The sequence below is a fragment of the Chiloscyllium punctatum genome, chromosome 7 (assembly GCF_047496795.1).
Source record: "Chiloscyllium punctatum isolate Juve2018m chromosome 7, sChiPun1.3, whole genome shotgun sequence".
Taxonomy (NCBI): Eukaryota; Metazoa; Chordata; class Chondrichthyes; order Orectolobiformes; family Hemiscylliidae; genus Chiloscyllium; species Chiloscyllium punctatum.
Genome location: NC_092745.1, coordinates 64,850,969 through 64,864,584, shown reverse-complemented (window position 1 = coordinate 64,864,584; position 13,616 = coordinate 64,850,969). Strand labels below are relative to the sequence as shown.

General features: G+C 40.0%; 2 long non-coding RNA genes across 5 annotated transcripts in view; one reads left to right on the top strand and one right to left on the bottom strand.

Moving 5' to 3' along the window:
- Window positions 1-13,616, bottom strand: part of LOC140479745 (uncharacterized) — a 74,765-nt gene that overhangs the window by 13,125 nt on the left and 48,024 nt on the right. For 2 of the 4 annotated variants that reach the window (XR_011961108.1, XR_011961105.1), the window contains exon 4: window positions 10,887-10,957. The exons of 1 other annotated variant lie outside the window; for it this stretch is intronic. This is a non-coding gene — a long non-coding RNA (uncharacterized lncRNA). The remainder of the gene's footprint in view (window positions 1-10,886; window positions 10,958-13,616) is intronic. One more of the 4 variants, XR_011961107.1, reaches the window with a different exon arrangement.
- LOC140479749 (uncharacterized) overlaps window positions 1-13,616 on the top strand; it is a 200,721-nt gene that overhangs the window by 144,051 nt on the left and 43,054 nt on the right. The gene's annotated exons all lie outside the window — the stretch shown is intronic.

The following is a 13,616-nucleotide window of genomic DNA, read 5'->3' as shown; positions in this document are numbered from 1 at the left end:
CAACAATATCTGTATTTAATTATTAAGAGCTTCAGTCATTGCTTTTCTTTCATCCTTTGGATTACAGCCAGTGTTGTACTAGTGCCAACACAATGGGGTTTTTTAAGCCCCGCCCCCCCCTTCAGATCAACTCATTAAATGTTTCCCTGAAACAAAATCAAGTTTTCTTATTTCCCTCTCTTTTTTTGCTGGGTACAAGACAGATTTAATGTCAGACCATTCCAGAAGTTGGCAGGAATATTCTAGAAACAAGTTGAGGCCAATGTGCTCTTGTGGGAAACAGGTGGTCCTGTCAATTGATTCTGCTTTGCAGTGTTCCTCAGTGTAATTCAGCTCAAAGTGAGTTGGAAAACCCACCCAGTGAAGCAAAAGTGATTCAAACATCATTGAATCAGTGACTTCAACAGTTCTGGTTCAGAGTCAATTCTCTCTCACAGAAATGCTGGCCCAGTTTCATATTAAATGTTTTTTAATCTTAAGGTTGCCAACACTTAATTCTTTTTAAGAAAAAAAGTGCATTCAATACCACATTCCTTTGGGAACATTGTGACTGATGTATTTCCATGAGAACACCCCACATAAAAGAAGCTTGAAGCTGTATTAACAAGGCACATTCCACCCACAGTCAAGAAAGCCAGGTTTGTGCTGCTTAATGTGGTCGTGCTATTTTAGGATTATGCAGTCCAGCAGCCAGGAGGGTCGTTTGAGTTAATATGTTCCATATTGCAATGTGATTATTTTTAAACGCTCTATTCAGATTCAAGCAACTTTGCTTCACTCTAGCACTGAGAAGGCTCTGATTGAGGTGGGAACGTTTTGCTACTACAAGGGAAAATATCCAATGTTCCCAGGCTGTTGCATACTTACTGTAACAGTTTGCAGCCAAAAGGACATGTGCTAAACATTTGTCAGCAAAACAGATGTGAACTCAGTTAGCCCCATAGATAGTTATCTTTGGTTACAAAGATTTTTAAAAATCATTTCTGATAATTGAATTAAAACTGTTTTCTGAGCAATAGAAACTTAAATCAATACAATAGGCATTCAATGTAGATGGTGTACCTGAGAAAATTAAAATATTTACAGAGCTCATGTCACAAACTCTCATTTAATTTGGCGGTGATTGGGTTTGGGATTTTTTTTCTAGTGTGTGTTGCTACAAAATTTCTTGTAGCATTAACCTTAACTACACTCCTCTCTGTAATTGTTGTAAAAGCTGACAACCCTGTCATCTCAAGCCTTTAACTGAAGAGTATTAATTTGTCATTTGCTGTGTACCTTGATGAATAAGCCATGAAATTAATGCCCTCAATTTTCTTCCTCACCAACCTCCCAAGAGGCTTTGTACCCAGCCAATAGTGGTTCGTTGCATTCTTTTCTGTCAGATTCTGTTTATTTAGGGAGTACGGAACTATGAGTCATTGCAGCCCAGTCAGATCCTGACTCAGATGTTCCGATGGAGGCCAAGGCTATTCCTGCAGGTCCTACTGTCATTCCAGTTAGGATTTGCAACTCAGCTCAAATTCTTTCAACAGCACCTTCAACAACCGAGGAGGCATCAGACGCATGGATACATCACGAGCTGCAACTTCCCCTCCAAGTCACAAAGTATCCTGACTTGGAACTACTTCATCATTCTTCCAGTTTCACAGGGTCAAAATCCTGGAACTCCCTTCCTAACTGGGGCTCCAGTATCATGTGAGATTTAACCGTTCAAAATGGTGGCTCATTACCATCTCCTCGCAGGTAATTAAGTGGGCATTCAATGCTGAGCTAGCTAGAGATGCCCAAACCCCACAAACACATTTTAAAAGCAGAAATTTTAGATTCAATTCAAAATCTCACAGATCTATTTTCTTTCTCTCTGCATTTTTGTCCTATAAGACAATGACTGGTTGGGAAAAGGGGCTATTTTGGTGCCTTGTTGGATAAGTATTAAATTAACATGTTCAATTGGGAATACAACTTCAAAGAGAAATCAGATCTGTACCTACCAGTCTTCTAACCCATTAAAGAGAACACAAGGTTCCAATGCTATAATAAAGTCACTGTTTTTAAATGTGGCCAAGTGCAATAAAGTGTATGAATGCTGAACTGAGAATGGGTTTTTGTTTTCCTACTCATCATTCGTATTACAGAACTGGTCATTCTGCAGTATTCATAAACTAGCAATTTTTCTCCTGAAACCAATTCCGTGAACATTCTCCTACTCAGATACCTCATTTAACCACAGTCATCACCCAAATTAGCTACACACCCATCTCCAGAACATATTGCATTACTTCAGTCATTTCAGCAATCTTACCAAGTTCCAGCAAGTTCATAACAAAAAACTCTTCAGATGTTGGGAAAGCTTTCATTAAAAATTTTAAAATGTGATAAAGAGACCAATAGAAAATTTTCAGTATTGCAAGTTTGCTTCAGCTCATTAAATGGTCACTGAGGTAACAGCTGCACTCATTGAACTCACTGTTAGCTGCTAACTAAACTTAGTTCATTTTTATCAGATGAATGGTGTACAGGATCCATTAAAAAGCACAATTTTATATATTAAAGACTGAACAAACCTCCATTACATGCGCATCATCCTTGCCGCTGATACTGCTACGATGGCCATAAGCACTTTAGCGTAGTAACAGGAGTCTTTGCTGAGATACTATGTTATAAAGTAAGCACACTAGGGACGTTAAATGGGTTTCAGAAACGCTCAAATTACGGTACAGTGAAGTAGAAAGCTTTTATATACTGGCTGTGTAGGTGATTCATAAAAGGTTGGTTTAAGATAAGTTGTTTCCATGGGGTGGAGGTGGGGGTGGGGGTGGGGGGTGGGGGGGGGGATTTTTGTGTCACTGGGCTCAGTAACAATGTAAACCAAAAATAAACTTCATATTTAAAACAGGAACAATATTGCTTTCCCCTCAATAAAAAGTGTTTCAAAGCTAGATTAAAAAGATTACCTGATGGACAGGTAGAAACAGATGCTTTCAAAAGGGAGTTGGATCAATATCTGAAAAGGAGATAAATTGCAGGGAGATGGGGGAGAAAAATCAGGGCAGTGGAACTAACTGCAGAGTTAGTAGAGACAGGGAAGATGGCACAAATGGCCTCCTTTTGTGCTCCAGAATTGTGTCATTCTATATTTGCCCCAGTTTCTGGGAAAGCATAAGAGTTGTAAATACTGGATTTGTAAAATCTTGATTGTAAAAGATTATACCATCAAAACTTTGAATATTTCGATACTTTTTGTAGCAGTTTTGTATGCGGAAGTAGCAAAGTGAAAATGCAAACTAGCAGAGATCAGAAACTATTTCAACTTAGAGGATTTTGTTTTGATTCTGAATTATTAACTAATATTAACTGACCTTAAACAGTATTATAATTTGTGGGTCGGCAGGATACATGATTTTAGCAAGGAAAATTGTAACCACATCACAAATACTTATTGTATAAAACTCAATTTTTACTACGTAGTCAACTGTACAGAAAAGCATGAGAGCAATAATATTCTTCTGCACTCCAAGCAAATTGTCATTGGTGAAGTTGCATGGGACGGGAGTGAGGGTTTAATTGTCAGAGGGAATGAATTAAGCAGAAGACTGCACAGCCTCACGGTTTTACAAGAAATAAATATGGTTTAATACTTAACTCTTTATCTTTGTTTCCAGGTTTTATTTGGTTTCTTTGCTGTATGATATTTTTAAAAAATGAATGGATTAAATTGATGACAGACAGCTTTAAGCCAACTGTCAGCTTTCTTTCATCGTTCCTGGTATCCTCCCATTCTGCATTATGTTTTGCTCATGGTTGTTTTAACTCGAGTATTAAACATTAAAACCTCTCAGAAATTAACCGGCTAAAGGTGGCAGATTTTCTTGACTGAAATAATAACGGATCAAAAACTTATAAACTTAACCAACTTTAAACTGACTTGTTCAGCTCTAAGCAGATGTGGAAAAAAATGTCTATCAGTTTTTTTTTGTAAGTGGTAGAATTTGCCCACTTGACTCAGACACTCAGGGAGTAGCGCAGAAACACTTTAATGGAATAAAATGAGGTGTACTGACCAATTTTGCAAAGAAACAGGAGTTCAAAGCAGAAAGAATTAGTTTCTGACTGAAGAGTAATTTCTGAAGTGGATTTACTGCCCATCATTAATTGCACCCTGGGCTTTCTCGCTCTCCAGCAGTCTGCTTCCTTTGATCTGAGAGATTAGACTAATTGCTACTGTAAGATGTTGCAGAGCACGCTCAATGCTGAACATGGAAATCTGTATTGAAATTAAATCTGTCAAACTGCATGATGAAACTGGAACAAACTCAAATAGAAGGGTGAGGCAGCCATTGAACCTTTTAATTGAACATCATTGAAATGTTACGTGACACAAGTATCTGACGTTGTATGAATCGGTATTTTCTCTGGAATACAGTGCTTACATGAGATCAAAGGAAGACTATTAGAAGGAGCTAATCTAAACGGTGAATACTTCATCCTGTTGATAATTCCTAAATGTTTATTTGTTCGCCTTCTGGAAGTGATTTTCATGTTGCTTAGGGTTTGTTTCAATAGACAAGACTGCTGAAGGATCATTTTTCTCAATATTCCAAGAATATAAGACAATGCATTCTTTGTAAAGAAATATAAAGTCTTTTATCGTGAAAGGTGTTTTTGGCTTAATTAAAAATTAAATCTTTTGTTTTTCTTGATTTACTTTCATGCACCTTTTCTCCTAATTCTCTTTATTTAAATTCATGGCATCTTATTGGGCTCCCTGATGTGACTTGTGTCATTATAAAGCCCCACTATCTCATTATTTTGGAGTGATAGGAGAGAAGTGGTGAGGGAGATGGTCCAAAGACCAGATGACTACCACCTTCATTCTAAAGCAAGTCTACCAGCATCACCCCTTGTACAAGATCCATTTTGGCCTTGTAATAATTTCTGACACCAAAGAGGGGGAAAGAAAAGGTTACTCTGATAAACAACACTAAGTTCCCCTGCAGCCCACAAGATGAGAGTAGGTTTTGAAGTAGCAGCAGAACAGTCAGTAATTGCATTTATTGCCTTTGATTTTGTATGAACTTTGAAATGTAATTCTTACAACACAGCATCTGGTTCAAAATAAAAGCCACAATTGTGTGGATACATATGAGTATTTAAAAAAGATTAACTGCAGCAAAATACTAAAATGAACAATGTTATTGTGAAAGAGTCATCTTGTGCAATATAATGTCAAACCTGGCTTATTAATATCGCAAAGTATCTCATTACCTCTGCCTTCACCCCTGGTGGTGCATCTGTATCTCAGCATCCAAAAGGTACAACAGCAAGGGGTCTTTGAGTTGCAGAATGAAAGCACAGAATATACAGAGTCTGTGGGTGGTTTGAATATGGGAGTGTGCCCATCGTGAGGCCTAGCGTAACAGCACTGAAACCTTAAGACGATTCACAGCCATTAGAAAGATAACACAACCATTCTGGATGTCACTCAAGATGAGATTCCAGATTAGCAGCACTGGTGATTCGCACATCACACTGTTGAAATATTATTGTATAAAGAATGAGCAGAGCAGTTAATATGCATAACCTGTAACATAAGACCAAGTCTATGAAATAAAAGTAGCAATGGGTCTGATTTTGTTTTTTTTTCCAGAAAATTCAAACTAAAGCACATATCTGCTTTGTATTGCAGTTAATGCTATTAACACAAATTGTTCAGTATACTGACAGTATTTTCTATAATTGTTCCTCTTGATCCTTCGAATAGAAAGTCTTTATAAGCTCCATTGTACTAAATCATTCTGAATCCAAGGTTTAGATCTCCAGGTACTCAGTGTACAGAACCAAACACTGGAACTGATTTGCACCAAACCAACCCAATCCATCTAACATGTCCCTCCATGAATTTGTTACTGTCTTAGCTTGTATGGTTTGGAGAACAACTGGAAATGGAAACAGAACTAAATACACAATGAAGAGTAGATCAGCAATAGCAATACTTTTGATGAAAAGAGCGTCTTAAAAGTACCTTTGTGAAGGCATAAGTAATTAAGTCAGTGAAAAGGAATAGGAGGAAATGCTGGTAGGATGAAATGAAGTGATGGAGGCCAGTGGTTGCACTGAATAGCCTGTTTCCGTGCGTTAAATTCTCCATAGGACTCAAAAGAGGAAAACTGTTTGGATTATCAAATGGGAAACTCTATGTTTAAAAGACCAATTATGCTGTGTTCTCTCTATAGTGAAATGAAAAATGGAAACATATTTAAAATCCTGTTTGAAGTCAATTTTCCTTACTGCAAGCTAAAATCTACTGAGACATCAGGAGTAGAACTCCAACTGTTGGACAGTTTCGAAGACTGCATTGTTTTTCCCCTTTCTTCATCAGTCAACAACAACAAAAAAAGAAACAGGGTGTAAGCAACTGTAGCTGATTACTATCTACACGACTGTAATCTAAGTGGAGCCATCTAGACTGGTGCAAGCTTTTCACCAAAGTTAAGATTGTCAGTTTTAGATCCTCCCATATGTTCCCCTGGATAGGAGGGTGAGCAGGCCAGCCCAGGCTCTAATGTTCCAACCCTGAATCCAAAAGATCAATCTGGATTTTGCATCACATGTGTTTTTACCATTTGGTCAATTCTTTCCACGTTGCTGTTTGCCATTCTATTTAATTTGTAGCACCATCACCAAATGGTAGCTATGGCATCAACGTAACTTTTACTTACTTCCACCCATGTGGGCTTCCAAATGTTTCCTACACACTTTTGCTTGCTCCTTTGCCTTCAGGTGGAAAACCTTCTAGTGCGTCAAATAAAACAGTTTCTAATCCATTGATGTGGCAAAGCTCTGACATGAATACATGGTAAAATATGACCTTCAATACTTACTAGTGCTTTGTTCTATGATGCAAACTGTGTGTGTACATTTCAGCTATAATTATAGTGGCCTTACCATCTTTAGCTCTCTAAATAATTTCAAATCACATACAGAGACTCAAAGGAATGGTATAGGTATCTTCAAAGCTTTTAATTAAGAGTCCTTTCTCCTTTGATCACTTTTCCAGTTTTCCCATCTGTTTCACAGGATGATGGACCAGAGAAGCACTTTCTCATACTTGGAATACAAAAGTAATGGCTAACTTATGGAGGAATTTCTTCTTTTATTTCACAGGATGTGGGCAATATTGCGAGGTTGGCACATGTTGCCTATCTCGAAGTGCAAGTGATGGTTGGACGACTTTAACTCAGGCAGTTCATGTGGTGGAGGGACATCAACAGCACTGATAGGGATGGAGTTCCAGAATTTAGACTTATCGACAGAAAAGGGACAGTTACATGGTTCCATGTCAGCATAGGGCATGGGTTGGGGAATCTTGCAGGAGGTAGTATACACAACATCTGCTACCCTTGCCCTTGTGAGTGATAAGATCATGGGTTAGCAGGTGCTGTTCAAGGAGCTTGGCTGAGTTGCTCCAGTACATTCTGTAGATGGTGCTGCTGCTGTTTGTCATGGTGAAGGGACTGAGTGCTGAAGGTGGTAGATTGGTAGAGAGAAAGCAGGAAATTATAGACCAGTTAGTCTGACCTCAATGGTGGGAAAGATGCTGGAGTCTATTATAAAGGATGAAATTACGACACATCTGGATAGTAGTAACAGGATAGGTCAGAGTCAGCATGGATTTATGATGGGGAAATCATGCTTGACTAATCTTCTGGAATTTTTTGAGGATGTAACTCTGAAGATGGATGAGGGAGATCCAGTAGATGTAGTGTACCTGGACTTTCAGAAAGCTTTTGATAAAGTCCCACATAGGAGATTAGTGAGCAAAATTAGGGAGCATGATATTGGGGGCAAAGTACTAACTTGGATTGAAAGTTGGTTGGCTGACAGGAAACAAAGAGTAGTGATAAACGGTTCCATTTCGGAATGTCAGGCAGTGACCAGTGGGGTACCGCCAGGGATCAGTGCTGGGACCGCAGCTCTTTACAATAATTATTAATGATATAGACGATAGTATTAGTAATAACATTAGAAAATTTGCTGATGATACTAAGCTGGGTGGCAGGGTGAAATGTGAGGAGGATGTTAGGAGATTACAGGGTGACCTGGACAGGTTAGGTGAGTGGTCAGATACATGGCAGATGTAGTTTAATGTGGATAAATGTATGGTTATCCACTTTGGTGGCAAGAATAGAAAGGCAGATTACTACCTAAATGGAATCAATTTAGGTAAAGGGGCAGTACAAAGAGATTTGGGTGTTCTTGTACACCAGTCAATGAAGGTAAGCATGCAGGTACAGCAGGTAGTGAAGAAGGTTAATAGCATGCTGGCCTTCATAACAAGAGGGATTGAGTATAGAAGCAAAGAGGGTCTTCTGCAGCTGTACAGGGCCCTGGTAAGGCCACACCTGGAGTACTGTGTACAGTTCTGGTCTCCAAATTTGAGGAAAGACATTCTGGCTATTGAGGGAGTGCAGCATAGGTTCACGAGGTCAATTCCTGGAATGGTGGGACTACCTTACGCTGATAGACTGGAGTGACTGGGCTTGTATACCCTTGAATTTAGAAGACTAAGAGGGGATCTGATTGAGACATAAGACTATTAAAGGATTGGACACTCTGGCAGCAGGAAACATGTTTCTGTTGATGGGTGAGTGCTGAACCAGAGGACACAGCTTAAAAATATGGGGTAGACCATTTAGGACAGAGATGAGGAGAAACTTCTTCACCCAGAGAGTGGTGGCTGTGTGGAATGCTCTGCCCCAGAGGGCAGTGGAGGCCCAGTCTCTGGATTCATTTAAGAAAGAGTTGGATAGAGCTCTCAAGGATAGTGGAATCAAGGGTTATGGAGATAAGGCAGGAACAGGATACTGATTAAGGATGATCAGCCATGATCATATTGAATGGTGGTGCAGGCTTGAAGGGCAGAATGGCCTACTCCTGCACCTATTGTCTGTCTGCCAATTAAACAGACTCTCTTTTATCCACGATGATATCAAGATCCTTGGGTATTGTTGGTGCTGTACCCATTACAGCAGGTGGAGAGTGCTGACTTTTGTCTTGTAGATAGTGAACAGGCTTTGGGAATTACTCACCCCAGTATTCCCAGCCTCTGAGTTGCTCTTGATGATTAAATTCCCTACAATGTGGGAACAGGCCCATCAGCCCAACAACTCTACACCAACCCTCCAAAGAATAGCCCACCCAGACCCATTCGCTATGGGCAACTTTGCATGACCAATTCATCTGACCTGCACATCTTCGGACTATGGGAAGAAACCGGAGCTCCCAGAGGAAATCCATGCAGACACGGGAGAATGTGCAAACTCCACACAGACAGTTGCCAGAGGCTGGAATCGAACCTGGGTCCCTGGTGCTGAGAGGCAGCAGTGCTAATTACTGAGCCACTGTGCTGCCCCTGAGTTGCCACAGTATTTATATGGCTAGTCCAGCTCAATTTCTGGTCAATGTTAACTCTCAGGATGTTGACAGTCAGTGATGCGGATGCCATTGAATGGTATTATTTTCCTTTTGCAGCCATCCATCTTTGTTCTCATGGCCAGCTCTGCTACCAGTCATCATGGTTCTTTAAATTGTGTGGTCATGTTACATTGACTCACATAGCAAGTCCAGCCCTGAAGCAGGCTGTCAGTCTAAACTGTGTGTATCACAGAATTGAATCAGTGAAGGAGGCTCATCAAGTCTGCGCAAGCCCTCCAAATGAACAATGATTCTCCCATCTTCTCTTCATAACCCTATCTATTCCAATTCTCCTTGAATGTTTCCATGGAACCTGTCCCCAAGAATCTCAGGTGGTCATTCCACTTGCCAAGTGAAAATGTTTTATTCCCCTTGTGTCCCTTTTGTTTCTTTAATGAATTACTTGCCATCTGTGCCTTCTTGTTCTTGATTCTTTCTACAAGCAGGAACAATGTCTTCCTAACCACTCTGACTGGGCCATTGATGATTTTGAATGCCTGGTTCAAAGCTCTTCTAAGCTTTCTATTCCTCCAAGTCAAACAGTCTAAACTTCTCTCTTCTGAATTGAAATTCCTCATCCCTGGTACAATCACTCATTAATATTTTTCTGCACTCCCTCCAGTGACTTCATCTCCTTCTTAAAGTGCAACACCCAGAAGTAGACGGTGATTATCTTCCAGAAGAGTGGTCTTTCATCCTACTGTAACTATTATTTTCAGCAACTTTGGTTCCTGTAAAATCTCTCTTAAATACACTGAAGCTCCTTGACTTAATTACTTCAGGAGATAGCATGTTTCACAATCTTCCCTAAATTATATCCTTAGTCTTAACCCTTCCAATTCAAGAAACATCTCCTGAATTCCTTACTGGATTTATTAGGTCTTAATTTTGAATTTCCCTGGTTACCTTCTGCTCTTGATACTGGGCAGTACTCATGAAATGTTCTTCGCTGTGACTCTCACAATGTTTGGACATCTACGAGACATGTGATAATCAAGGCAGGATGTGCTTTTCCCATCATAAGGAAGGAAGTAACTTAACCATACACTTGTGAAACTTATAGAAACAAATAGTTTTGAATGAAGGAAACATTCTAGTCAGCACATTGTGTACATAACCGCTCTGATCTTCTTTAAAATAGTCCCATAGGTTCTTTTACATCCACATTAAAGAGCAGAGGTACCCTGTTTTACCTCTCATCTGGTTGTGCTCCAGTGGAGATGAAGTTTGAAGCACAGACACATTGAACTGTTTGGATTATAATTTAATGTTGGAAACAATACTGGTTCCAGGTGAATGGATGTGTTATATTTAGCCTGTTGTTAGTACAGTTATTTTATATTATTCTGTGACTCAGACCGACTTTGAGCAAAAGTGCGCACATGAGGTTTTGCCTATGAGCAACTCACCACTGACTCACATTTTCTCTCGTAGGACGCTTACTCTCGGTCCAAGTACAATGGATGAACATTTCCATCATCTGTAGGAGGATTATTACACATTTGGTTATACAACCAGTTGCTTGCTGGATGAGGCCTTTCTTAAAAAATATATTCAACTTCAGTCTATTAGAGCAAAATGACATGTCTACATACTTAACCAATACCCACAGTTATCTCCGGTTTAAATAAAAGCAATCATTGTCAAGACTTTCATCCAATTGAACAGGAACATTAGGGTTTTTTCTGGTGTCTGGCTCCAAGTGGATTCAAGAGTTTCAAATTGAGAGGGTGAAGATTCTGATCAGCTTCTCTTTAGTGCACATCAGATTAGATTAGATTAGATTAGATTACTTACAGTGTGGAAACAGGCCCTTCGGCCCAACAAGTCCACACCGCCCCGCCGAAGCGTAACCCACCCATACCCCTACACCTACATCTACCCCTTACCTAACACTACGGGCAATTTAGCATGGCCAATTCACCTGACCAATTTAGCATGGCCAATTCATCAGAAGCCCATATTGCAAATCTAGCTTGTGCTTTTATTTGTTCAGTTATGTTAGTAACAGAATATTGACATTTCATGGCTTGTATCAAGGAAAACTGCTTTTGAAGGGATGGTGTTGTAGTATTAGGAGATCACTGTAAGTCAAACAATTCAGCAGGTGAGGGTGGCTCACCTTAAACTCCAATGATCTCGGCTCTGTTGTTTTCTCAAAAAAGAAGCGTTGCCTACTCTTGTCTGACAACAGACATAATGACAGATTACAGCCCAATTATGGATGAAGTGAACTTTTAATTCCAGCATGTTTTTTCTTCAGAAAGAGGACTGTTACAGCCAAACAATGATTGCAGGTGTACATGCAGTGACTGTCTGGCAGAGTGCTATGTGGATGTCTGCCAATTAAACAGACTCTCTTTTATCCACGATGATATCAAGATCCTTGGGTATTGTTGGTGCTGTACCCATTACAGCAGGTGGAGAGTGCTGACTTTTGTCTTGTAGATAGTGAACAGGCTTTGGGAGTTACTCACCCTAGTATTCCCAGCTGTACAGAATCACGGAAAATTTAAACAAACTGAAAAGAAAGAGCTATTAAGAAGCTGACTACCTATTCCAACTCTCAGGAAGCTGTGTGTTTCACCTTTCCAAGGATATACTGATAAACTGCAACCCCCGTTCGAGTTGTTACTGCATGAAGTGTGTGGACTAGTGTGCTGTGGAGGTCACAACTTAAGGAAAGGCATTCCTACAAAGCAGGTTTAAAAAAAAGGGAAAAAACTCTCTCACTTGGAAAGTTGTCAGCCACAACTAAATGGAACCAGAAAACTTCAATCAATCTGCACAGCCAAAATCTCAATCGGTGGGACTGCCATAGTGTTAAAGGTTTGAATGGAGAGGAATTTGCTAAGTGTGTACAAGAAAATTTTCTGATTCAGTATGTGGATGTACCTACTAGAGAAGGTGCAAAACCTGACCTACTCTTGGGAACTAAGGCAGGGCAGGTGACTGAGGTGTCAATGGGAGAGCATTTTGGGGCCAGTGACCTTAATTCTATTAGTTTTAAAATAGAGATGGAAAAGGATAGACCAGATCTAAAAGTTGAAGTTCTAAATTGGAGAAAGGCTAATTTTGACAGTATTAGACAAGAACTTTGAAAATCAGATTGGGGCAGATGCTCGCAGGTAAAGGGATGGCTGGAAAATGGGAAGCCTCAGAATTGAGATAACAAGAGTCCAGAGAAAGTATATTCCTGTTATGGTGAAAGGTAAGGCTGGTAGGTATAGGGAATGCTGGATGACTAAAGAAATTGAAGGTTTGGTTAAGAAAAAGAAGGAAGCATATGTCAGGTACAGACAGGAGAGATCGAGTGAATCCTTAGAAGAGTAGAAAATCAGTAGGAGTATACTTAAGAGGGAAATCAGGAGGGCAAAAAGGGGACATGAGATAGCGTTGGCAAATAGAGTTAAGGAGTTAAGGAGAAGGCAAATAGAGTTAATTACAAATACATTAAGGACAAAGGGTAACTAGGGAGAGTATATGGTCCCTCATGAGTCAGCATGGTGGCCTTTGTGTGGAGCTGCAGGAGATGGGGGAGATACTAAACGAGTATTTTGCATCAGTATTTACTGTGGAAAAGCACATGGAAGATATAGAATGTAGGGAAATAGATGGTGACATCTTGCAAAATGTCCATTTAACAGAGGAGGAAGTGCTGGATGTCTTGAAACACATTAAAGTGGATAAGTCCCCAGGACCTGATCAAGTGTACCCTAGAACTCTGTGAGAAGCTAGGGAAGTGATTGCTGGGTCTCTTACTGAGATATTTGTATCATTCATAGTCACAGGTAAGGTGCCAGAAGACTGGAAGTTGGCTAACATGGTGCCACTGTTTAAGAAAGGTGGTAAGGACAAGCCAGGGAACTATAGATCAGTGAGCATGATATCGGTAGTGGGCAAGTTGTTGGAGGGAATCCTGAGGGACAGGATGGACATGTAATTGGAAAGGCAAGGACTGATTCGGGATAGTCAACATGGCTTTGTGTGTGGGAAATCATGTCTCTCAATCTTGATTGAGTGTTTTGAAGAAGTAACAAAGAGGATTGATGAGGGCAGAGCGGTAGATGTGATCTATATGGACTTCTGTAAGGCGTTCAACAAGGTTCCCCATGGAAGACTGGTTAGCAAGGTTAGAT